We start from the raw sequence: 26,855 nt of genomic DNA on the forward strand, positions 1-26,855 counted from the left end.
CTGCTGGTCATGCTCCTTTTGATGCAGTCCAGGATACAGTTGGCTTTCTGGGATGCGAGCGCACATTTCCAGCTCATGTTCATTTTCTCATTGACCAGCACCCCCAAGTCCTTCTTCACAGGGCTGCTCTGAATCTCTTCTTTGCCCAACCTGTAGCTGTGCCTGGGATTGCTCCGACCCAGGTGTAGGACCTTGCACTTGTCATGGTTAAACTTCATAAGGTTGGCATCAGCCCACCTCACAAGCATGTCAAGGTCCCTCTGGATGGCATTCCTTCCCTCCAGTGTATCAACCAAACCACACAGCTTGGTGTCATCGGCAAACTTGCTGAGGGCACACTCAGCATTCCACTGTCCATGTCACTGAAAAAGATGTTGAACAACCCTTAGATAATAGGAAAGTAGTATATATAAATAACCCTTTATACCCTTAGGAATATATAAATATTTAATCAGAACATCTTTCAGTAATAAATACATGTTACCTGTATGAATAACACCTCTTTGATTCTTTCATGTTATTTAAATTATATATATGTACAAAACGCCAAATAACTGGAGTGGAGAGTGTTGACGCGGGAGTCATGGACAACACAGGAACGATCAATGTGATCAGCGAATGCCAATTTATTACAAAGCTTTAACTCCTTATATACCATTTCTTACAGGCACTTACAGTGATTTGGCATATTATGATTGGATACATGTCTTGAAGACCCTTAGTGACTAACACACAATTAGTTAAGCACAGGTCTGAGAACTTGACCTCGAAAGCTTGCCAACAGTCCACAGTTCTCATTAACTCAGTGAATTACAGCTTCTTCTTATCTTGCTTGCTTAAGCTTCCTCGGGCCTCTCACAGCCTTGCATCTTTCAGGATTATTCAGTTTATGTACCAATTATGCGTTCTCCTGGGAGAACACTGTCTCCACATCTCCCCCTTTTTATTTTATGTATCTTTTGGATGACACTACTTGAGCAGGGGATTTGGGCTAGATCATATTTTCAACATATGCCAACTACAGGCTGCTAGGCCTGCCCCCCTTTTCTGCTCTATGGCTCTCTGGTAACAGGGGAGGCCATCCCTCACATCAAGGTCTGGTATAGCATGTGTCCCCACCACTCTACACCTACTGGGTTGCAGCCAGCAGTGGAGCTAAAGGTTCTTCTTGGTGGCAAACACAGAGGCCAGCCCAGTCTTGCCCTTGATTGTGGTAGTAGGCATTTGGTCAGCCTCAGTCCTTGCACCTTGTTGTCAATGCAGTTTCACCTGCTTCATCCAATAACAAGTTGTTATTACGGTAAGGCACACACAGAGATTTACGTTAGCAGAGTAACTATTACAGGGTGCAGCAGCATGTTGAAGATGCTGATGCCAGCAAGGGACTAGCCAAAGAAATTTCTTACCAGTGGAGCTCTCCCACCCTCTTAATTTGTTCCATTACCTGCTTTATAACACTACCACTGTATTAGAATATTTCTATCTTTTGCTTTAGCATTTTCTAGCAGCTACTACAAATTTACATACTCTAGCATCTCTTTTACAAGTGACAAATCTGTACAAGGTGTAGTTTCTTATTAGCATTTGACTAGTAAATACAGGTGGTTTCATACACAAAATCAAAGCCTCTCACAATAGCTACTTTACAAATACACATATTCAAGCTGTTACTTTTCAGTTGCTCCCAAATGATGTTTAGCAATCATTGGTTTTTCTCTTCTTCTATCTCATTCTGCTTGGGGTATTCACGGTCAGCTCCTGTAGCTGAGGCATTGGGTTCCTCCACTCGTCTGTCCAGCTCATGGCAAGGCTTGACAAACTTTGCAGGCAGTCGCCATGGACCTGTAGGTAGGAGGACACAAATACACCCCCTCCTCCAGGTTATCAGTTCTTGAGAAGTACACAGGTTAAACGAGGAGTTTGCTGCATCATTGTCCCTTTTCTTTTCTTTTTTTTTTTTTTTTTTCCCAAGTCGCTAGTTGCTCATCCTGCTTTCCAGGGGCCTGCCTGCCCGGCAGCAGCTACAGCTGCTATCTGCCGGCAACTGCACTTTTGCATTAACCCTTTCTTGTCCGAAATGTTGAACTACTATCTATTAGAAACTTTTACATGAACCAACAACAAAAAATACACAGAAGACTGTCTGCCCTCAACACACACACACACACACATATGGGATCCTACAAGTACACTCAATACTTAGCAACATTTGTTCTTAGCACAAAATCCCAACAATCATTACTTCCACTACACAATCCCACGTACAGAACGTGGCACAAGGACCCTGTGGAGACTAACAAGAAACCAGCTCCGAGAAGCATCATCTCAGTGCGAGGTGGCAGGCTTAACCCTGGCGGGCATCCCGCAAAGGCTCTGCCTCCCTCACGTGTCGCATGGGCTTGAGCTTTTATACTGACCAAAATGCACACTCATTCCAACACAGATGGCCAGCCTATGTTGGAAGAAGTAGCCAGCAGTATTCATAAAGGTCTCCAAAGGTCGATAGAAACCTGGAGATACCTATTTTTACCAACTTCTAGTACATGCGTATCACAGAGAGAATGTATGCAAAATGAGTTGTATATGGGGTCATAAGTCCTCAGTCCATCACAGTCTGCCTGATACTCCTGATAAGAGCATACAAGAGACCTTCCCACTGCGGGTCTTTATGCAGAACATACACCACCAGGAAAGCACACAATACATCTGCATCCCCCACTGGGCTCCACTTCTCCCTTTACAGCTGTGCATTTAACATGAGGATCTGGGGGATATAAATCAGGCTCCTTTTCCAGATGAATAGGCTCCACCAGGTCAAAAGGACCATCCAGGACAACATCAGAATTATCAGGCATCAGAACCTCAGGAGCAGCGCACAGGCTCCTTCTCTGGGGTCAATAGGGCCTAAGTCAAAAGGATCATCTTCATCTGTGTCCTCAGTGTTTACAGCCGCAGTGACAACCGGGGAAGGTTGGGAGGGGGGGGTGGGGAGGTGGTGCTGTTTTTGGTGTTGGTGTTTGTTTGTTTTTTTAACTTTAACATAAAAAAGGTTGCTCCCTTCACTTTAAGAAGGACTGAAAGCATCCATAAAATGGATGTCCTAAGCTCAAATTTCAATTCGTTCAATCACTGACAAGGGGGGGGTGTCCTGGGGCAGTGCTGACTCTTTCCAGTGTTTCACCCATCGAGCTGGCACCCACCACAGACCAGAGTCTGTAATTACACACATATTACCTTGACCAGTTAGTTTTATTTCTGCAGGACCTTTCCAAATGCCAGTTTCCAAATCCTTGCACTGGACCAGAATACCCAGAGTTTTAGCTCTATAACCTGAACCTAATGCCTGACCATGTATTGTAGCAAGTCATTAAAATCTCCTGTCAATCGCAAAAAATGCATAACATATACAGCTTTCTGTATCCTTGCTATTGGTGTAAGTCCTTCTTCCCCCGTTTTTTGTTTTTCCCAACAATTGTTTCAAAGTCTGATGTGTTCGTTCAATAATAGCTTGTCCTGTAGGAGAATGAGGAATACCAGTGATATGAGAAATACCCCAAGTATTCAAAAATCTAGAAAGTGTAGCTAGATGCATTGTCTGTTTTTAGCTGTTGCCATAGCTGCAAAACAACCACGCAAATGTATGAGTACATGAGGCACAGTCTCACCAGCCAGGGGAGTGGCCCAGACAAAGTGAGAAAAAGTGTCAATAGTGACATGGACATATTTCAATTTCCTGAAAAAGGGTACATGAATGACATCCATTTGCCAAAGCTGAAGAGGCTGGAGGCCTCAGGGGTTGACTGCAAGGCCTATACCTACTGCTTGGCCTTGACAATCCAGACAAGATTGTACAATGCCTTGGGCATCTATTAGGGACAGTCCAAACTGTCGAACTAACATCTTTGCTGATTGATGGAAGAAGGCATGGGGTGCTCGAGCTTGTTGAAAGATATCTACAGAGGGTCCTGCCCATGCTGGGGGAACTAATTTATCCACTTTGTTATTGCCTTCACTAAGGCTTCCTGGAAGGCCTGAATGACTGCGAATATGCATAATAAAATATGTACATTTACAAGTATTCACAAGATGCAATAAGGTTTTTAACAAGATCCACAACCTGTGATTAGTGACTTCTTGTAAAATTACCCTTTCTATACGTTGAACAATGCTTACAACATATAAAGAATCGCAGACAATGCTAAGAGGGGTGTCAGGCCATCGATGAAATACTGCAATAACAGCACTTAGCTCTAGTGTTTGTAGCGAATTTGGAAAAATGACCAAATATCTTCTGCTCTTTCCAACTATTGTCTGTTTGTCAAACATATCCGGCTGTGTGATTGATTTTGCTTGCATCTGTAAAGACAGTTAATCCTACAACAGGTTTACTAGGATAAAAAGTAACATCTTCAAACTGATTATTCTTTAGCATTGTAAACATATTATGAGGTGGAAAATGTATATTAAGAGGACCAACAAAACCTATCAGAGCAAACTGAACAGCAGAGCTAGATTGTTGTGCCCAGTCTAACCATACCTTGGTAAGTGGCAAACAAATTTGTGATGGATCACAGCCCATAATTTCCTGACAACGTGAGCGAACCTTGGATAATCAAAAGAGCAAATACTTCTAACCAAGTAGTTACAGTTTTACGTAGGAAAATCCATTCTAAAATGCATAAAGAATCAGTCTTTTGAGAATCCCACTGTGCTAGTAGACTAAATGGATAATACTCAATAACCTGTAAATTTGGATTCCATTGAGAAGCATAAGAGGTGGTGATTTTTGTCATGATGTGATCTAAGGCCTCATTCTGAGCTTTTAATAGAACTCTTTGACTCACCCTTTAAAAGAGGCATGAGATCAGTCAGATCATCATTTGTGATTCCACACAAAGGGCAGATCTATTGAATATCACCCATCTGTTTTCCCTACACCAGACAAGGTTTTTATCTGTGTGGTAATTTTAACTTTTTGAGGCCTAATTTCAGTTCTGGAAATGATCCACCTGAGATATTTCCAAGGGCTTCACGCTGCTTGTCTGGTGCAATTACCAGTCCTGCTTTCGCTAATTTCTGATTGTAGCAGGTAGAGCAGATGGTCCTTGTTTAAATCTTTGCCTGCAATTAGGATATCATACATATAGTGATAGATAACACATTTTTGCAGTTTTTATTGGATCGGTTGCAATACTCAGGCAACATACAGTTGACAAAGAACAGGAGAATTTTTCCTACCTTGAAGCAAAACAACCCATTCGTATCTCTTAGCAAGCTCTCCTTTGTTAATTTCTGGGACAGAGAAAGCAAATTTTTCACAGTCGCTTTGGTGTAGAGGAATTGTGAAAAAACAGTCTTTTAAACCGATTACTATTAAATCCCAACCCTGAGGTAACATTAAAGGGCTAGGCAAGCTAGGTTGCAAAGCAATGACATTCAATTGTCTTGTGTCCAGATTTGTCATATCTAATACATTTATCTGCAAAACCAGTAACACTACCGGGGGGGGGGGGCTGCTGAACTAATTTTCTTTACAGTACACTGTTTCTTTTAAAAATGTCCCATCTGTCCACAATTATAACATCTCATCCCTTTAGTACCCCCACGATCGCCCTAACCTTATTGTAAAAGCGGTTTAACAGCAGCAGCAAAGGCAGTAGTCATGTATCCAGCCTTTTCCTCTGCTGTGCCCCCTTTAAACCATATCTGAAGGTGGGGAGTAAGCAACAATTGAGCTATCATACAGATATCATATGGTGATAAGATATATGCAGAAAAAAAATATGTGCAGTAATTGCGTGAGTATACAATGATTTAACCCATAGGACATTACCAGTTGACGCGCCTCCTTTACTGCCTTTAAATCCAATGCCTCCCACTTCTTTCCCCCCTGTGGAGTGTTAAACACCCGGAATGTGGAGGGACCCATAGCCGAAAATTCCCCCATAACAATTACATCTTTGATCATCCCACACCAACGTTTAGCAGGGTTATTACCATAATCCCCTACCCCGTGCCCAACACCCCCCTCCCACTCCCCTTTCTTTACTACTGGATTGTAGGAGGGTGGGGCAGAGGGTTCTGAGGTTTCTTTTGTCTTCAATACTTTAATTTCTTCAGCAGCTGTCGCAGTTGACCGTCACTGAGGCTGGTTCGCATCTGCCGACAAGCCGAACTGTCTGAACTGTCTGAGTCTGAGTCAGGATCAGGAAGGGGAGGGTACAAGTCAGGCTCTGCCGGAGACTCTGGGTCTGGTTCCAATTCCAGTTCAGGGTCTTCTTCCTTTAGGTCAGAGGTGACCGCGTTTGCACTTTCTACTTGTACTTTCGGGCACGAGCACCGTTTCACTTTATCTTCCCCCTTATGCCGAGGAGGCTTCTGTGATGCTGTGCCAGGCACAACAGTGGGGGCAAATACCATAGAGGTAGCACTCTTCTCTACCTCTGACTGACTTTGTGAAGAAGCAGCGGCCAGGAAAACAGGTGCCACTGTTGCCTGTTCCAATTTCATTTCCTTTAAAGTCTCAATTATCAATCTCCATAACGAATACTTCAGGGCTTCCTTTGTCCCTTTACTAATCTTATCCCACAACTCCTGACCTATACGTTCCCATTCAGAAACTTCAAAGGTGGCCTGCTCTGTGGGGATAAAGCCACGATCCCGGGCTCACTTTAACAACCTCTGTGAGGCGGCACTATCATGTTGCAGTCCTCTCTTAGGGAGAATATGTTGGAGGAGCTCCATCACTGCCTGTTCCTCTTTGGAAGGCAAGTGCCCCTTCTACTCCCCGGCCACTCACCTGATCAGGGCGAGATCCCACAGTTACTCCACTGTTTCCAGATGTCTGACTTTCACAGCGCCGGGGCAGCGCTGACTTTTGGCCGGCTCTCCCCCCCTTCTTTGATCGGACCTTCAAACTTGCATGCTACAAGTTACCGATCTGAGGGTCCCTGTTCGGGCGCCATTTGTCGATGCGGGAGTCACGGACAATGCAGGAATGATCAATGTGATCAGCGAATGCCAATTTATTACAAAGCCTTAACTCCTTATATACCATTTCTTACAGGCACTTACAGTGATTTGGCATACTATGATTGGATGCATGTCTTGAAGACCCTTAGTGACTAACACACAATTGGTTAAGCACAGGTGTGAGAACTTGACCTCGAAAGCTTGCCAACAGTCCACAGTTCTCATTAACTCAGTGAATTACAGCTTCTTCTTATCTTGCTTGCTTAAGCTTCCTCGGGCCTCTCACAGCCTTGCTGTATCTTTCAGGATTATTCAGTTTATGTACCAATTATGCGTTCTCCTGGGAGAACACTGTCTCCACAGGAGAGGCTAGAGCAAAAGAGAGAGAGGTCTTTGCCCTAAAGATTTGGCAATGTTGAGAAATACAAATACTTGAATAAGGTAAGTGTCACTTGTTAATTCACTCTGAGAGTCTGAGCTCAAGGACAAAATAACTAAAATTCTCTATGCTGCCCACACACTGCACAGCACATTCAAAATGTTGCTCAGGTCAAAGAAAGGGGTTTGGCAGGTGCTACCCCTGTAGTAAAGACATCTGATATTTTCTTCACATTTTTGTATGTGATAATTCACCATCACCTAACTTTTTGGTGTGACATAGGACTGAGACCTTGAATAAGGCCTTTCAGAAACGGAAGATGTGGTTTCTACCTACACAACTTCATTCATCCCAGGGTTATGTGACTAAAACACTATGAAATCCTAACAGTGAACAAACCATATCAGTAATTATGTCTACACTACGTAATACATAACTCCTGGCCCTTATGGTCTCAACATTTTTTATCCACTTTTCTCAGAAATAACTCCTTTGAAGTGGAGATGACACATTTTATGGCCTACCACTTAATCCAAGTTTCATTTGCATCTCATATGATAAAACTGGGAAAGAAAAGGAAAGAAAAGGAAGGGAAGGGAAAATATCAACAATCTATATACCAACAGCTCCATTTGTAACCTGGCCAGTACTTTATTATACATAAAGTTAATGCCATTTTCCTAGTATCTATTTGTTGTCTTTCTTACCATAACTCAGTGTCACACTAGATATGGACTGGATTACGTTGGCTTTACAATAATCTGTCATTGTTTTGTGAAACAAATTGCGTGGTTTGCACTGCATCAAACCCAGTTCCGTCTTTCCTCAGAGGTCATGTCTTTTATACCACTTCAATTTTGCTTTCTTCTGTAATTCCTGTCACCCACATCTTTCTTGAAATATAGCCAAAATTGGACACAGCACTCCAGGTGAGAACTTAACAGTGCTATGCAGAGAAAACACTACTCCATGTGTTCTGCATATGACTTTTCTGTGCTTTTGTGAATTATGTTTTTTTTCATAGAAGTTTGACATTGTTGGCTTCTGCTCAGTTTTTCCATCCAGTATATCTGCTAGATGCTATTCTGTAGAAAAGCTGCCTACAAAGTTATTCCCAACCTCTACTTATTGATAAATTATTCCTACACAAGGATCTTGTACTTCTGCATGAGTGACCACTTATTTTTGTGTTTTAAGGCCATAACAAGTTTGTATTAGTTCAAACTCTTTTTACCCCCTTTTCCCTTAAACTGCCCTTCCATGAATAACAATAATCCTATATTTAAATTTATTTTCCTTAGTCTGTTGTCATTCCTCTCTTTTTTTCTAAGGAATCATTAATTTCATCATTTCACCATCACTTTCATGCAAATTTTCTTCCTTGATCACATTCTACTCCTCAGGATAAAATGTAGAAAAGCCCATCTCTAGTTACTTCTCTCACCACTTGAAAGAAAATATTATAAGAACAATAAATAAGAACTTGAGAGGCATTTTTTTCCTCTTGTGTTGCCCAACAGATGTCCAGGCACATAATGGTCTCTTTAGTCCTTTTCTTTAGTTAGACTAACGAAAAATCATCTTCCTAATACTTCTGGTCTGATGGACTAAAACCCCTTGGTATGTCTTTCTCCTGGTAGAGGGAAGGCCCTACAATTAAGTTATTTGCTTACATAAAACAGCTCCTCCTCCCTTTCCCTTCCTTTCTGAAATAGGTGTATAAGTTCACTCTTGTGAATTATCTCTACAGGTCTTTATCAGCTTGAATCACCATTCTGATAACGTATGAATTTTTGATAATGTATGAAGTTTTCCTATTAAAGGTTTACGAAGTGTTCAGCAGAATGACTGCCTTCTGTGCTTCCTATGATGTTACTACTTATATAACTCTCTTACTTAGAAGAAAAAAAAATGGTGTTTTCTCTTATTTCAATAAAAGCAATGAACTACATTGACATGAGCTATGTTTAAAGGCAAAAAATATTACAGTAATTACTTGAGAAATTTGCAAATTTTTCACATTTGTCAGTTAAGTCTCTCCTAAAACAGATTCACAAACTTTGCAATAAAGAATAGAATACATTTCTCTGGTTTTGTTCCTTGGGAAAATGTGTTTAATATCTCCAGATATTTGACTAATTTCACCAATGATATAACTAAGCTTACCTAGTCAACAGAACTTAGCCGACTGTCATTGCCCCACCTGATATTCTGAAACTGTGGGCTTTCTGTTTTCTACTACCCCAGCTAGGTCTAGCATAGATTGCTATTGCATAGAACTAGGAAAAAACTGTCTCTTCTGGAAGACACAGAAGCCTACAGCTGCTCCAGAACAGAGTCCTTTTCATTCCCTGTGGGTGCTCGGTACTGCCAGTTTGTAAAGCTCAACTTGGATCAGTTAGGCAGTGACAAAGAAAATCCTGCCTCTTCTCCACTCTCTCAACATTAAGCTTAGGCAGAGTCCTTCTATTTATTTTTATATTGACAAAAGTTAACATGTAGGATGTATTCATAAGTCCCATATCGATGACCCAAAGAGACAACATCCATGGATCAGTGAATTCAGTGAAGAACTTTAGATAATAATAAGCCACTCTGTTTATGCCCAACAAAATATGACCCTATCTCAGAGTAAGACTGTAAATACTGTGCCATGACTACAGTTACTACCAGTGGTTATTAATAATATTACTATTGAATTTGAGTACAATACATATGACCCTGTACTGCTTGTACCTATGTGGGAGCTACGCTGTAGCTACGTGTACATTACAAGCAATGGTGACTAGCCCACAAAACCTACAAGACCTCAATGCTCTATTTTGGTCTGATTTCTGACAAACCAATAAGAAAAAAGAACTTCTCTATTTTCTAAGTGATTCTGGCAAATCTTTTCTGACTGAGTCACATATAGAACATGGATGTACAAGTCACAAAGCAAATAACACCAAAGAGCAATAAGTAAAGGTGAAGGTCTTTTATAGCTCCATGCTGTTAATTAAAACCCAGCAATGTTGAAAAGGTAAGTGAACACCTCTACTTAAGGTAACTGGTCAAATGCTAGCCCTGACTACCCACATATGGCTTGTGAATGGGGGCTAGATGTCTTGCTGCTGCTCTTCTTATGTGTTGTTGAAGTCAAAAAGCAGTAAGGAGCTACTACACTTGTAAAATACAATACACCTTCTTTATACTTGATTGTTACTTTGAGGAAATGTTCTAGTAAAGTTGGGTGTCTACTACTTTGCCATACATACATTGTATTCTTCTCAGCGTCAATGCTTTGCTGGGTAAATGGGTTCTTATTTCCATCTTATGTTTTGTTTTGGGGTTTTTTGTTTTTGTTTGCTGGGTTGTATTTTTATTGTAGATTTATTTACTTTTAATAACCTTGTGATTGTGGTTAATAGTTCTTTGAAGTTGATGTGTTTTCTAGTTCAGTCAATTATGGCTGGTATTAATGATATTTCCTCCATGTAGTTTTGCATTTCCTGTCACCGACCACTTTTGAACAAATGGACTAAACACAAGGAGGCATGGGTGTATATTGTCTGTTTGGTATTAGAATACTTTTCAGATGCATCAAGTTTTTTTCAAATCTGTGCAAATATTTTTGGACAAAAGAAATAGCATTTCTCCTCTAAATCACACAATATTTTATCACAATTTCTCTCCCCATGCCACAGATTCCAAGGGCATTACTGTAAACTGTCATTTTCTGTGTTGCTTCTCTGCTTTCTTTTATTGAGGAGAGTCTTCCCTGCTTGACATGTGTGTATTTTAGACCAGAACTTTTACTTCTGCAAAAAATGTCAGACTGTGCTAATTTATATTTTATTTAAGCACAGAGTAGTTAGCTGTAATTAGACTACAAGTCTATGTTTCTCAGTAGGCTAAATGAGCAATCTTTTTCCAAGAGACTATTTCTTATTCCTCCTTTTGTTTATTTTCCTTTTTAATCTGTTTGGTTATGGTTTGAGTTTCTGTTTTACCCCTCTTTGGAGATGCTCATTAACCTGCATGAGTATAACATCACTGCCAAAGGAAGAAATGGGGGTGGGGAGAAAAGAGAACGAAACAACTTCTTTCTCAACACCCCATGCTTCTCTTTTCTGCACTACCAGTAGTTTGTCCTGCTCAGCTTGCATGCCTTTTTGGGACAGACTTTTATGTGCAAGAGGACTCTGAGGCTTTTTCTTACCAGGCACACAGCGTGTAGAGCAGTGGATCTGAACTGTAATTGCCATTTTGTTGCTCCTGTGTGCGTATGATAATGACACTTGCACTTTTCAAAGCTTCTGCGTTTTCAGAGGTACCAAACACTCCTAGACTGTCAAACAATCCCAAGCTAACATACATGGGTATTCAGTAAATCTGAAAACTGATGAAAGGGAGGGGGCTTTTTTTGTTTGACACTACATCCCTTCTTCTACTTTGGTATCTGTGTGATCCGTCAGCCCCACATCAAGCATCAAATCTTGGCATTTGCTTTTGAGGTGGGATGTCCTTACACTTAAAATTTTTGTCTTTGGAGAAGGAGATACTGCATGCAGCTGTGAACTCTGCAGTTGGGACAGTGAGGTGCTTCAGCTTGCTGTTCTGTCTCTTCTCCTAAAAATCTGTAAATTCAGATTTTTCATGGCAGCAGAAGCTGAAGCTTTTCATTAACTTCTTGGAACAGAGATGCACTTGGATGTGCATTGCATAAGCTTAACACTGAGTCAGGAATATAAAACCTGAGTAATACTACCGGGATAAGAAAGTGCTAAGAAAGTAACAGGTATGATACACAGGAGTTTGAACCTAACTGAACATACAAAGTCCCAGTACGCAGAAGTGATGCCTGATAATGCCTGTTCTGTGTTTCTTTCAGAACACCATAAGCAACACGTAAAATGTAACCTGGACCCTGTGGGGCAGGCAGAAAAGGGAAGCCTAACTTGGAAAGAGTCCTGAGCTTGTTACTTGAGAATAACTGCATCTGAGTAACTGTAGTTAATTATCTGGCACTCAGCTTCAGGATAAAAGAATTTGAGTGGATGGGAAAATAGCTGGAGTTTATTTTTTTACAAATACTAAAAGCATTACTGTATGTAAATGATAGATTCCAATATGTGCGGGTGGGGGAAGCTGAACAACTGTTATTTTTAGAGTTGCGTAGAAAATCTGTTTACCTTATTTCTTCAGAGGAAGAAAAAAAAACAATCCTCTGAGCTAAGACAAAGCAAGAAACAGCCTTAACTTTTCCTGAAACAAAGCCCCACACACATTGTGGTGAAGAGGTGGAGAGTAAATAAGCAAAACGCGACCTTTAGCTTCCCTAAAAACAGTAATGAATTTAGCTAGCTTTGATCTTTGTGTTTAGAAGTGGGAAATCAGAATACTTCTTTCATTACATTTCTCAGTTCATATTCACCAGTGTGTCTTTACTCTTAAGTTCAAACCCACCAAACGCAGGAAGCAATTACCCAGATTTCGTGCGACCTTACAGATAGCTTTCACAAGCCTGGACTTTTTCACTGGTCAGCTCCTTCATGTTCAAACTCCCCCTCAGTTCTGCTTATAAGTAGAGCTTTCCAAGTTATCATTCTTCCGGCTTTGGTAGGGGTCTGCTGTGGGCAACACGCATTTCCCTCTCTCCTTCTGCCCGGCTGCGGCACCGACCCTCACCTGAAACCAGAGCCGGGGCCGGGTGAGCGGGAAGGTCAGCAGAATGGGAAGAAGGCACTGCCACTATAAAGGCTGCTCTAGAAGGCCTGGGCCACCATGCAGGGTATGGGCTGCGTGGGGCCTGGTGGACAGGGACATCGAGAGAGGCAACGGTCACCAGCAGGTGTGGATTGTCAAGGTAAACTGGAATAACAGTCAAGAATCTGCCCTACAAGATGTTTTGAAATATATTTTACTATGGGGTTTGTTATTATTTTAGCGTTCATCAAATTCATGTGTAGGGTTTTTTGCCCCTCCCCCCTTTTTTAAATTCTTTTTTAAACCTGTATATACAATGCATCAAGAAAAAAAGACCTGGAAAACTCAGAACATCAGTCATTTACTGCCTTTAAGTTTTGCATAGTTGGTGTGTGGCATAATGAAGACATGGCAAGGGATTGGGACTATATGGTGTTTAAAGTCCCTTCCAACCCAAACCACTCTATCATCCTAAATAACCTTAGTCTTTAGGATTATAGCCGTGATTGTGTTATGACTCTTCAGTAAATTCTAATCAAGCGTAAGCTAATGAGAGAAATTCACCATTCTGTAATAGATCATCCACCATAATTTGTATATGAATGATTTAGCATAAAACACTACTAAAACTGGCTAAAAGGGCTACTGAGTTTGGTTCCATTATAATAGTTTGCAGTGTTCTTAATATCTCATTAAAAGTAGTTCTTTGTCACGCTGTTACCTTTTGGGGTGGGTTTTTTTTGAGTCGCATTCAAGTAAGACCATGTTCACATCAGGATGTAATGAGTCATGGAAAACCCCACAAATATTTTAACGTGATCTCTTTAAATATTTGTTATTTCTAAATGTTTTCTTGCTTTTTTGATACAGGTTTTGATTAAAGTGACTTCATCTCATAAATGTAAAACAAGAACAATGAAGAAATATGCTGTAAATTCCACAGAAAAGGACCTCTCTGATGCTGGTAAGCCACAGGCATGAAAGCCATGTGTGTGTTTGAAGGGTATTTTCCACAGCTCCAAATCTAAAGGTGCATTATAAGTCTTTCCTGATTGCTGTGGTGATTTCATGGGAAATTACACAAAGAGTTAACTAAAGCAAACACCTAGAAAACATTAATGTATAAATAATTCCACCAAGTTCAAGAAATTTCATTGCCATTTCTATTCATCTGGGTTTTAGCCTGGGCATGAAAATGCTACTACAATAATCTCACTAAGGTGAAAGCACATTATTACCTTCAAATGGTTGTCTAAGCAGGTCTTTAAACAAATTTCTGAATGAGCCTTATGTGAAAAAAGAGTATGTAGAAAATTCTGTTCATGGTGAGTCATTATGTAAAGTTAAGGTAAATATAAATTGGGTATGACTGGTATGTGGAGCCCTTTTTCTCCCCATGTGATTCACAGCCAGCTCCCTACTGTGGTTGCTCATCAGTTTATTTATCCAGTTATTACATCTCATTTTATACATTTAGAAACATAATATTTCAGGGGTAAGATTCCTTTTTTGCGTAGATTGCTAAAGCCCCTAGCACAAAGGAAGTGGGATATGTGGTAACTATTGCAATACAAAGGAATAATGAAGACTGCTATTACAGGTAAAAACATGATTCTTCTGTTAACTTCTATCTGCTCTGTGCTACCTACAGCAATTATAATCTTCTCCATAAGCAAGTCCACTTATTTCAGTAGTGCTTCTCCTTGTTTGCATTCAGTTGTGTAGGTGTCTGCAGGATGAATTCTTACTTTTAGATAGCTTTTATGCATAAATATATTTTAATTGTAAAAATGAAGTTTGTTTCAGTCTCATAAATGGACCTGGGAGCTTTTTTCTGGCATAGAGGAGATGAACTGAAGAAAAATGAAGATTCAAGAAAAATGGATGAGGATCTTCCAAGAACATGAGAAAAATTAATCCTAAAGATTTAAATAAAAAAGAATTAGCAGGGAAAGCTACAAGAAATCAGTACAAAAGATGGTTTAGTAAGTAAAAAAAAAACCAAACCCAAAATCAACAACCTAAACAAAAACTCTGCTTTTTATTTCACACAATCTTCAAACAAGAGATACAACTCCTATTTCCAACAGGATGAAAATCTTGAACCAAGTGACCAGTTAAAGCCCAAAAACAAAAAGTAGGTACTCTTAAAAGTAGGTACTCTTAAAAGCAAGTATTCTTTGAACTTAACACATTGGCCACTGGTGTACCAGGTAAAATGCCCTGTATGGGGGCAGGGTGGAGGAGGTGGGGAAAGAGTTTAATATAGCTTTGCTAGAAAAAACACATGTTCATTAATCTTTTTTATTTTCTTCTAGGAAGGAAAATGAGAAGCCAGAGAAGTAGGTGGTTAGCATATTTGAATTGGTTAGTGTCCAAGTTGATGGTCTGCTTTATATTTTCTTTTTGTTACTTGTCATTGTGAACTGTTTATGAATTGCAATTAATAGGTGATCAAAATTTGGAGAAAAAGCCTGAGACCTATTGATGCTAGACCTCTCTAAAATTTGGCCAGTTAGGTCATATGCCCCCCTCCATGTATTGGTAGCAGTGACAGCAGTTCAACTGTAGTGGTGTTGGAAGATGAAGCTCACCCCTGCTGAGGCCGACCTAGGACATATATACTGCACAGGCCTTTGCCTTTGCTTTGTAAAGGATGTATCCTATGTTTGACATTTGAGGCATCTGCTTTCTGAGAGAACTAGTGGTATGGTTTTGTGTCAGTTTGCCATACAACAGCTATTCCCAAATAACTTCCATGTGGACTTGCTTATTCGGGAACAAGAAAAGTTTTATTCTTCTCTGTCTTATTCATATGTCACTTACACTTTGGAAGAGTGTTAGGACAGTCAGGAGTAAAATGCTCAGATTTCAGATTAATCACATCCAGGAATAGCTACAGTATTTAAATTCATAAATGTTCAAGGGTAGACAAGCCTTATGATACAATCCCTGCTGCAAACATTTTCTGCTAGTAGATATAACACAGGTGCTGGTCAATAACTCAGTTTACACTTCAAAGGCATTATCTTAGTAAATATGTAACTAAGGGAACACAAAATAAAATATATTGTACAGAGAAGATTATCAATTAGAAAAATGTAGGGCATACACACGGGGTTTTTTGCTGCCAAGCTGGGGAAGAACCATGTGTCCCACAAGTATTGCCTTCGTAGCCATACTGAGTACTGATTTAAAGACGTATAAAATTCTTATGTTCTGAGTTTACCTTCAGTTGGAGTGTTGTTGCTACTTGGAATAAGTAGGTAGAAGCAAAGTGTAATCTGAAAGCCCACTGTACTATAACAAATACTGAACTGTGAGGCATAACTTCACTTTCTGGTTTTGGGTTTTTTTAATGATCACATAGTTTCACTATGCTGACTGTGTGGATGTCCTTTTGTTGGTAGTTGATTTGATCACAGGTGTTGCAAATGGTACTGGAATTGCAGAATCACAGAATCCCAAGGGTTGGAAGGGACCTCGAGAGATCATCTGATCCAACCCCCCTTCAAGAGCAGGGTAACCTAGAGTACATCACACAGGAACTTGTCCAGGCAGGCCTTGAATATCTCCAACGTAGGAGACTCCACAACTCCCTGGGCAACCTGTTCCAGTGCTCTGTCACTCTCACAGTAAAGAAGTTTTTCCTGATGTTCACATGGAACTTCCTATGCTCCAGTTTACACCCATTGCCCCTTGTCCTATCACTGGACATCACTGAAAAAAAATGCCACTTATGGTCATTGTCTATGGAGATACAACAAACAGGTTTATGCAAAGCAGAGTGCAAGCAAACGAGTCAAGGTAAAAGTTAAATTAGATTTCTATATGCCAGTTATGTTTCGCTACAGGGGCTAAGACCCACCCTCATTCCCCCCCCCCCCCTTTCCCTTCCCCAGACTATGCACTGGTACACATCTAAAAAAGTATATAATAAGCAAAATTCATCCTGCTGGAAATTACCTGGTCATTTTAATCAATCTGACTAGGTCAGGGCAGGAGGAGTACATTGGGTGTGCTCTTTATGAATGACTTCAACTTGGGCAAGACAGTAAGGAGCATGACCACCTTTTGTATCATCAGTTATCCGGCTCTAATTACAGGACATTCCTTAAAAATAAATGTATTTACTAAATTATTTTGTACTTTGCAAAACCCCACTTGTAAATTACAAAATATTCCAAATCCGATGACCCTAGATTACCCTGATTTATTTTCTATGTTACACTTTCACAAATATTACTACTTTTTTTTCTCCCACAGATACTTCAGTAAATAGTTCCAGCTGTCCAACAATTCCAGGCATATATATAGAAAGTGAAATGACAAAGTAAGAGTCTTTGTAGTTGTTCTGTTTACAGGGTATTGGGGGGATTTCCTTTTATAATGTTATTCCTTTCAGCAGAAGCCAAAGGTTTGCCTTCTCAAAAAGGCTTCTCAAGAATGTATCACAGGCTTCAGTATTTACATCAGTGGGGTAAAGGAAGACTAATTGTTGCTTTATGTGTCTAACTTCTCTCACAGCACACAGTGGGGCTTTTTGTTCCCTTATCACAGGTATGCTTACTACTGTGTGGGAACTGGCTTTGCTGTGCTGGTCCTGAGCACCATCCAAGCATGGACATTTTTGATTGCTGCCACGAGGCAGACCGCAAGAATCTGGCAGAAGTTCTCCTTTGCAGTGCCTCACCAGGAGATGGCTTGGTTTGATTCTGCCCAAATACTGAACCAAACTCTGAACACCAGGCTGACAGAGTAAGAATTCTATTCCTTTTTTACCTCTGTAAGTATAATGTTTTAAAGAAAACTGCTGTTTGTCTTTTATGGTATAGCCTACAGAGAGTTGAAAAAAAAAAAACAAAAAAAAAAAAAAAAAAAAAAAAAAAAACCAAAAACCTGAAATGTTCCTGCTCTAAGGGAGAATTTCATTATCCTTTTCAGCTTCGTTTGTTCAGTTTGTGTGATACATGCATCAGAAGGGGTTTTGCTGTGCAATGCTTGTCATTGGCTTTCTAATGTCCATGAAGTACATAGCAGACAGTCTATATAAACAGCTCTGCTGTTTCCATCTAGTTTACAAACACTGAAAGCTCTGAAAATTTATTTAATGGAAATGAGCTTGTATTTGCATCAAGCCAGATCTCAGGATGAACTCTGTCCAGTTAAAGTCTTCAAGCTTTTCCACTCATTTATGGGATGAGGGCTGTGTGCCCAAGATGCAGTGGGGCTGTATGCATGAAGACAGATTAATTATTTTTTTCCTGGGTCTTATGGTATCTTTGGACAGAGCTGTGTCCTGAGAGGTGTAAGAAAAGCTTAAGTGAAACCACTCTCAACTTTAATTTCTGTATGTTCTGAGAGAGAAAATGGGGAAGGAAGTTTGTGTGAAAGCCAGAGATTCTTCCAAATAATGATTGTTTTGGTAAAATGAAGATAACCCTTGATCTCAGTCTGTAGCCAAAACTAAGAACATTTTATAAATGCACCGGAGAGCTGAGCAGAAAGAACAATTTGGAGATGGTCACAGGATATGAGGAGGCTGTTTGGCTGTTTGCATGTATTACATTTGGATGCTGGTTAAGGAAACTAGGTCATTTGTGACATAGTGACAGGGTACAGAAACAGCAGAGAATGGTGGAAAATATAGAAAATTAGTCCTAAAAAATAGGAGTTTTCTGCTGTGTTGTGTCCACACAAAAGACTAACAGTATCGTTCGGTAGCTGTGGTTAGAAATTTCACTGTGCCAGTTAGGAAATGGCAAAGCTTCTGACAGTAGGCCACACAGCATGAAGCAGAATGGGAGGAAGTTTGAACGAAAGGCATTTAAAACTAATAATTATTTTTTTTTTTCCATGAAGGCATTGGAGAAAAGATCTGTATATTTGTACAGTTTTTTGCCACATTTCTGGCACGGATTATTACAGGATTCATCTACAGATGGAGGCTGACACTGGTGATTTTGTCTGTTAGCCTTCTGCTTGCTGCATCACCAGCAGTTTGGTCATCTGTAAGCGTGTGTGAATTAAAAACCAAAGCAAACCACAAAAACAGTACAACTCTTATGCACAGGAAAGAGAGCGAGCAACCTAGTGTGGTTTCTAAATTGGGACTGTTGGTCCTATGCTTAGTTTGTGGTTTCCACTCCTCCTGTAGATTTTCCGTGAATTCCCAAGCACGTACTTGTGAATCATATTCCTCCTGTCCATGTACTCTGTCCTTATGGCTTGTCGCAGGAGGGTAATCTACAGCACAGTATCTTCATTGCACAGTGATTTCTTCATGCAGAGAACTGGGGAAGTCCAGGCACACACATGTGGCCCTCACTCTTTAACACAGATACTTTTTAAGCTCTTTCTATCTGCTCAAGTACAATACCACATCTCTTTCAAACAGTTTACCAGGCTTCATGCTGTGTACAGAGTAGACTCTAGGCCATATATACAGCTGCTACTGGAGTGATGTAAATTAGTAAAAACACCTGGAGAGGTTTTCCTTTCAGATGGGAAAACATTTTCCCTTTGTGAGCTGTTGTAGCCACATTCATGGGTACCACTTGTACTCCTGAGTGTTATATGTACTTGTATATAGTACTAGGAGGTTTTTCCTACTAGAAGCATTTCAGATAAGCTAGGAAGAACATTAGAAGCTGTAATGTGACTACCTTCAATGTCTACTGGTGCTCTGAGTTTCTGAACACCTTTGGACACCCTGCAGAGCAGCAATATCACACCTTCCTGACACACACCCACCCATCATAGTGTAGTTCAGAGGCTGTCCTCAGGCTGGGAGGAAAGTGATCAGTCACGAAGCTCATCTGATGCTCATGGTAATCTTTCACTGTAGTGAGAATACAATCAGAGAATGAGATGGATTTTGGGGAAATTCAGAGCAAAGAGAAGAGTTGATGGACTCCTTCCTAAAATCTCAACTTGTGCTTTGACCAGTGATCATTCTTATTCAGTGATATAGTGTTTATATCCTTTCAGCAGAATGCAGTAACACTGTTTTTCAACTTTCCAGTTACTGGCATTCCTTACTGCTAGAGAGCTGTCTGCTTATGCCAAAGCAGGAGCTGTGGCGTTAGAAATTTTGACAGCAGTCAGGACTGTTGTGGCTTTCAATGGACAGCAGAAGGCACTACCAAAGTAAGTTTTTGAAATTCTATTATAAATATGAAACAGGAGATTGGCTGGGGGTTTGGTTTGGGGGCCAAGGGAGGGGGGCAGGGGAGTCTCCTTAGTGTCATTTTATCCTTCTGTTAAGTGGACAGCTTACCTGAAATAAAAATGTGTAAACAGACCTAGTCAGTGCATACAAGGTACTTTGTGTTATTACTGCAGCACAGACTCAAATTTCTCCTCTGAGAGAGATCTGGAGTGGAATAGAAAGTGAAAGCGGTAGGAAGGTTATCTTTACCTAGTAGTCAAATGCAGAGAAGCATGTGATTAATTGCTTAACTTTTAGAACCTTCACCGCTGTTCTGATCTCTGATTGATGAGCTTATGTTCAAATTTCACTGGATAACAGCCCTCAGCAAAATCACATTACTGGCTTTTATTATTTTAACAATTTGCAAATAACACTTGCAGTTGACCTAATCCATTATTGGCCCTAGTCACATGTAAAAGGATAAGGTGGATATGACTGACCACAAATTTATTCACATGTATATCAGATAACAAGCATAAACAATATGCAAATACAGGGCATCACCAGTACCATGCAGTTGGGAAAGGCAAACCGGAAGACCTGATTCATTTGACCCATGAATCTCTACCTTTTTTTAACCCTCATGTTTGCCCTGATCTTGTGAAATTTCTAAGGCAATGTTAGCCCTAGCTCAGAGTCCTAGAGCCTGCTGCTGCATTCACCTGCTTGAAGGGCTGAGCTCTGACTATCTTACAGCACTGTGTTCTGCTTACTGGGATTTGTCCTTAAGCTGCAACTATATTAAGACTCTTTCAGTTTATGCAGTAAAGGCAGAACAGCCCTAAGATGACCTACATAAGTTGTCCCTCTCCTTCCCATCTTTTCAGTCCCTGCAAATACCAGGGTCTGAAAATCCAGTGACAGGAGCTGTTTCAAACTGTTGTTCCTGCTTAGCTTTTTTGTCTGTTTTTTTGTTTATTGTTGTTTTTTTTTAATGAGGTCTAGAAACAAAATAATTGATACCCAGGTAACTCCATGCCAGCAGGGCCTTTCACCCATGGTTGTCCTATCAGCCTCTTCACAGCTCTACCTCCAGTTAATGTAAAAACCCTTGGAACTGGTGGCTCTCCTAGGAACATCATCTAGTAGGAACAGACACTTCTACCAGGGGCTGACTAGAGCATTTTACAAGCTGTGGATTATGGCTCCTACACAGCTCTTGAATGAAGGCTTCATAGTTAGGAAAACCTTTTGCTGCACAGTGCCTCCACTGACTGCAAATGTTTATGCTTGCAAAGGACCTTCAGTCGTCTTATTTCTGGCAGTGGTTTGGCTCCTCCTTTGTAGTTGGGTGATCACATGTACTCGTTACACTCCTTAAAGCCAGTTCCCATTTCCCTGGAGGACCTGTGGTGCTGGTGACTCGAAGGTAGGGCTTGGTTTTAAGAACACAACTAAGCTAAAACTTTTAAATATATTTGATTAACAATATTGCATTGGTAGCCTGTGAGCAATTTACATGAGCAAAATTAATACACATTGTTTTAAGATTCCTTTCCAGCTGACTCAATTTCATTTCTTCATTTTATGGCGTTGTTTTTCATAGAAAACATGTATTAGGGAAAAAGTGCAAGCTGCTGAGCATGCTGAGCATGAGATGGCAACTAAAAAGATACACTACCCATAGGCTATATTTTCCATAATGAGCTTGAGTAAGTGAAAGCTGTTACCTGGAAATTATAGATGAATGAATACAAACTGTTCTTAAAAGAAATAATTCTCCAGTTGAACTTGTCAGTCTTCATACTAGTCTTCCATGCCCACTTGTTTGCTATATTGCCATATTAATCAGTAAATTAACCTAAGGGAAGGAGTCCTGGCTTCCCAGAATGGCCAGTATGAGAACAACTCAAATGCCAGAGGGACCTCTGGCTTCTATTCGTTTACCTACCTTAATCTGTAGTGCCTGGGCTTGCTTTTTGTTTTACCTGTTTTGAATGTGGAAGACTAAACTTTACCTTGAATAGGTAATGCTGATAAAACTTTTTCAAGATTTTCTTTTAGGACTACTGCAAACAAGTGGCTCAAGAGTGATACTGTGTCTTGGAGAGTAACATACTATGTTATCCACTTGTTTTTTTAATGTCTTCTGTAATGGTATGACAGTGTTGTCAGTGCATCCAAGAGCAGATTTATTCAAATGAATTATATCCTTATTAGTTTTCTGTCAAAAAAAGAAGTCTGTGTTCTTTCTGTGAGACTAATTGTTTTTATGTCAGAAATCCATTTAATTGAAAAAAGGTCAGTGGGAAATATCAGTCAGAATGGCATGTGGTACCAATCAGATTAATGGTTTCCTTATCCACTTTCAGATATGATGTTAACTTAGAGGTTGCTAGAAGTGTTGGACTGAAAAAAATCCATTACCACCAACACACCTCTAGGTGTTTAACAGTTTCTCATCTTTGGACCCTATGTGTTTGCATTTTGGTATGGAGCCAAGCTCACTGCTGAGGATGAAAATTATTACATCAGCTGTGTGTTAATTGTAAGTGCAGCAATGCAGCTTTGAAAAATGCTCTGTAGCTTCAAGAAAATAGTTATGTCAGTAGTGTATATAATTATCTCTATTTTTCTGCCAAGTGCTTGCTAAATTAGCTGTTAGCAGGTCGCTTGGAATGAAAGAACTGAAAGGAAGACATTTGTCTTCCCTAGCTTCTGATACAACAATTTGAACAGGACACCTTGAATTCCCACTCTAATCAATGTAGAGGCAAAAGTATCTGTACTTCATCACTTGTCTTGCACCCTATTGTAGGGCAGGATGAACAAACTAGAGCTGATAGAGAGCGAAGACAAGTAATCTGGACTGCCAACAAAACTCTAGCTAGACACTAGGATTAAATGAATCCTGCTGGTGTGCTGAAAGCATACTGATAAGTCCTCAATATCTCATTTAGTCATGTCTTTTTGCATATTTGTTGTTGTTTACTTGAAGGTGTTTACCATACCTTACCCATATGTCCAAGTTGGTAATGGTTTGAGGATATTTAGCTATCTTCTTGTTCTCAAAAGTTTGGTTATATGCTTAACTTACACACTAAAGCAATGTCTGATGAGTTCTCCTCAGTATGGCTCCTCAAAGCACATGAAGTTAATCACGTGATGGTCCCATAGGTGGGATTTCAGTTAAGAAAATCTGCAATAAATTTTGTAAGCCTCTTCACTTTGAGAACATCTGGAAAGCAACACAGAAAGATATTTGTTCTATTCCTACATGATAGGAAACACAAGAATATCAAAAAGAAAAGTTACTCATGCCACAAAAGCATGTTTCGGTAGCTACCATTCACCCCAGGAAAATGAGGAGTGGACGTGAGTTACTGAAATGCTCTTTTTCACTTTTGTATTTATTTTTCCTGGAAAGGGTGCAGTCAAAAGACATGGGCATTTAACAGCTGGGCATTGGTGGCTCTGTAATCACTGTTAACTGCAATGCTTCCCTCTGTCTCATGCAGGTATTCTTCTCTGTGTTCATCAGAGCTTCGAACCAGGGCTAGGCAGCTCCCAACCTGGAGAAGGTGGCTAATGCACGTGGAGCTGCCTATGAAGCATATCAGATTATCAATTAGGTAATTACCCATGTAAGTGGAAGCCTTCCACCCCCCTCTTTTTTGTTCCTCAAGAGACATAACCAAAAGCATTTATAACTATATATATATTCAACCACTGAAACCTGTAATATTTCAATTCATATCAAGAAAACTGCTTCTTTATTTGTTACAATGAATGTTGGGAAATCAGACATGTGTATCTGAGATTGATGGATGAGGCCATTCTCTAATATTACAGTTGCAGGTCCAGAGGGAAAATATTAAGGCATGAAACTGTATGCACAATTTCAGCTGAGTTTGTTTTTTAGGGGGAGTTGGTGAGGAGGGGATTAATAATGCCATTGAAAGCTTTAATAATATAAAGCTGCAGTGCTGATGGTGCTATGGGAAAAAGTTATTATCAAGGTCTTATTGTGTTATGCAGCAATGGGATATCTGTATATATAAAATATTTTAAACAAGTAGGAAAAGAAAGCTCTTGAAGAAGTGGCTACATCATTCTTCTTGATGTGAGTGTAAGCTACTCCTACAGAGATTACTGAGGGCCATGTTTAGCTGCAAGATAGTACAGACAAGCTCCGCAATTACAGGTTTTCTGCTATGGATTTTGTTGCATTTTAAAATGTAGTCCTGTCCTGGGTTTAGCAGTAGCAGTCATTTTTCTCCTTCTTGGTAGCTGGTGCAGTGCTGTGTTTTGACTTTCGGCCTGGGAACAGAGCAGATAACAATGATGTTTTGGTCTGGCCAAGGACTTGGTGAGCCTCATGCTCTGCCAGGAAGGAGGGGAAGCCGGGAGGAAGCAGAGACAGGACACCTGACCCAAACTGACCAAAGAGGTATTTCATGCCAGGATGTAACTGGGGAGTTATGCAGAAGGACTAGGAGACTGCAGGGTTGGAGGAGGTATCGGTCGGTGCTTGGTCGGGCTGGAGGGCGCAAGTTATCGGTCAACTGGTGCTGAGGTGTCATATTCTCTTCCCTTGTTATTTCACTTATCATTATTATTATTGGTGGTAGCAGTCATGATTTGTGTTATACCTTAGTTACTAAACTGTTCTTATCTCAACCTCGGGGATTTGCATTCTTTTCGATTCTCCTCTCTGTCCCTCAGGGAGTATGGGGAGGACAAGAAGGGGGGAGTGAGTGAACGAGCTGTCCGGCTGGGTTTAAACCACAACAGTTCTTTTTGGTGCACAACGTGGGGCACAAGGGGTTGAGATAACGACAGATCTGACCGGATTAATAGTCACTCTTCACAGTGCTGATTTATTGGCTCTCAGAGTTGTTCCTCTTGATCTCACAGTTTCAGAATGTAGTACATTACTTAGACCCAGTATTTGTTGTGTTAGCATTTATCAAGCGTGGGGCTTGAGCTAAGGTTCTTGTTTCACTGTACTTCATGGTAATGATTTGTAATACGGGCGGGCTTCAGCAGCAGGGCGGGACGGACGTGGCCGTGGACTGGTACCTGGCCGTCCGGCTGCTCCTCACTGCCCTGGACCTCGTCTTTGTGAGGCTGCGGGGAGCTGAGGGGGAGCAGCCCCAGGAGCCAGCGGCTGCTGAAGTGGCCCGGGAGAGTGGCCCAGGGGACCAAGCAGTGGCGGGGCCGGAGGCCGGGAGGGAGCGGCTGCCGGTGGAGGAGGTTGGGGCGGTCGAGGAGCGGGAGGAGGCAGCTGCCAAGCAGTGGCAGAAGGCAGTGGAGGAGCCGAGCCCCGTGGAGGAGCCCAGCCCCGGGGCTGAGCCCAGCCCTATGACAGCCAAGAGCATTCCCTGGAAGGCGCCCGCCGAGCCCCAGGAGGATGTAGGAGACCCCACAGCATTTCCCAGCAAGGCAGAGGAGGAAGAGCTGGACTCAGAGAAGCTGGTGGTGAGAGAGCTGGCAAGCACAGCAGCTACACCAGCCCCAGTGACAAGTACAGCAGCATCGTTTGAGAGTTCTGAAGGTTTTGAATTGCCTTTGGGTACCCTTGGGGCCTGCCTGCTGATTGTGATGGGGATCAGCATGTTGGCACACACACAGAGTGTGTTTTACCCACCACCATTTTGTCTGATCTCAAAAGTTAAGCAGAGTCGGGTTTGGGTCTTGCCTAGGGTTAGATGATGATATAAGAGGACCAAGAGATTTTCCCCAAGGCTGGACAGTCATGAGTGGCAGGGCATGTGGGACAGTATGGGCACGTATCTAGTCCACTGGGCCCCTCCAGTGCTTTGGAAGTATCGGAGATGGAAGGCAGCTGTATGGAGTCCCCAGTGACAAGTTGCAGAAACTGCTGAAGGGGAGGGTGAATTATTTTGAGCTTGGTGGGCCCATGGCACCTCAGGCCAACAGAACAGAGATGCAACATAGAGATGGACTCATGATCGAGGGGTGGACTTAGAAATGGATGCTATTGCCCAGATTATTCACAAGTGTGAGCACTGCACACAGCCTCTCGTACTCTGAAAGACTGTTACAAGAGATGGAGCGTGACATCATGGACCAGATGGACTCAGCAGCTTTATAGGGACTGGTCTATGCACTAAGAAAAGAGTGCACTTATATAAGAATGCTGATATATTGAAAATGTGGGATCTGATGTGAACGGTATGGAATAAGGGGTGGATAATGTCCTGGGTTCAGCAGTAGCAGTCATTTTTCTCTTTCTTGGTAGCTGGTGCACTGCTGTGTTTTGGCTTTCGGACTGGGAACAGAGCTGATAAAAATGATGTTTTGGTTTGGCCAAGGACTTTGTGAGCCTCATGCTTTGCCAGGGAAGAGGGAAAGCTGGGAGGAAGCAGAGACAGGACACCTGACCCAAACTGACCAAAGAAGTATTCCATACCACAGCACGTCATGCCCAGGAGGTAACTGGGAGTTACCCGAAAGGGCTAAGTGGACTGCAGGGTTGGAGGAGATATCGGTCGTTGCTTGGTCGGGCTGGGGGGGCGAGTTATCGGTCACTTGGTGATGAGGTCTTGTATTCTATTCCCTTGTTATTTCCTTTATCATTACTATTATTGGTGGTAGCAGTAGTGATTTGTGTTATACCTTAGTTACTAAACTGTTCTT

At 41.1% G+C, this 26,855-nt stretch overlaps 1 pseudogene; it reads left to right on the forward strand.

Annotated features, from left to right (window-relative positions):
• The first annotated feature begins 14,985 nt into the window (after positions 1 to 14,985).
• LOC133209242 (ATP-dependent translocase ABCB1-like) overlaps positions 14,986 to 26,855 on the forward strand; it is a 32,177-nt pseudogene continuing 20,307 nt past the window's right edge.

Source organism: Neopsephotus bourkii, unplaced genomic scaffold (genome assembly GCF_033783945.1).
Source record: "Neopsephotus bourkii isolate Nb327-2 ecotype Australia unplaced genomic scaffold, CSIRO-AGI_Nbou_v1 NB_323, whole genome shotgun sequence".
NCBI lineage: Eukaryota > Metazoa > Chordata > Aves > Psittaciformes > Psittacidae > Neopsephotus > Neopsephotus bourkii.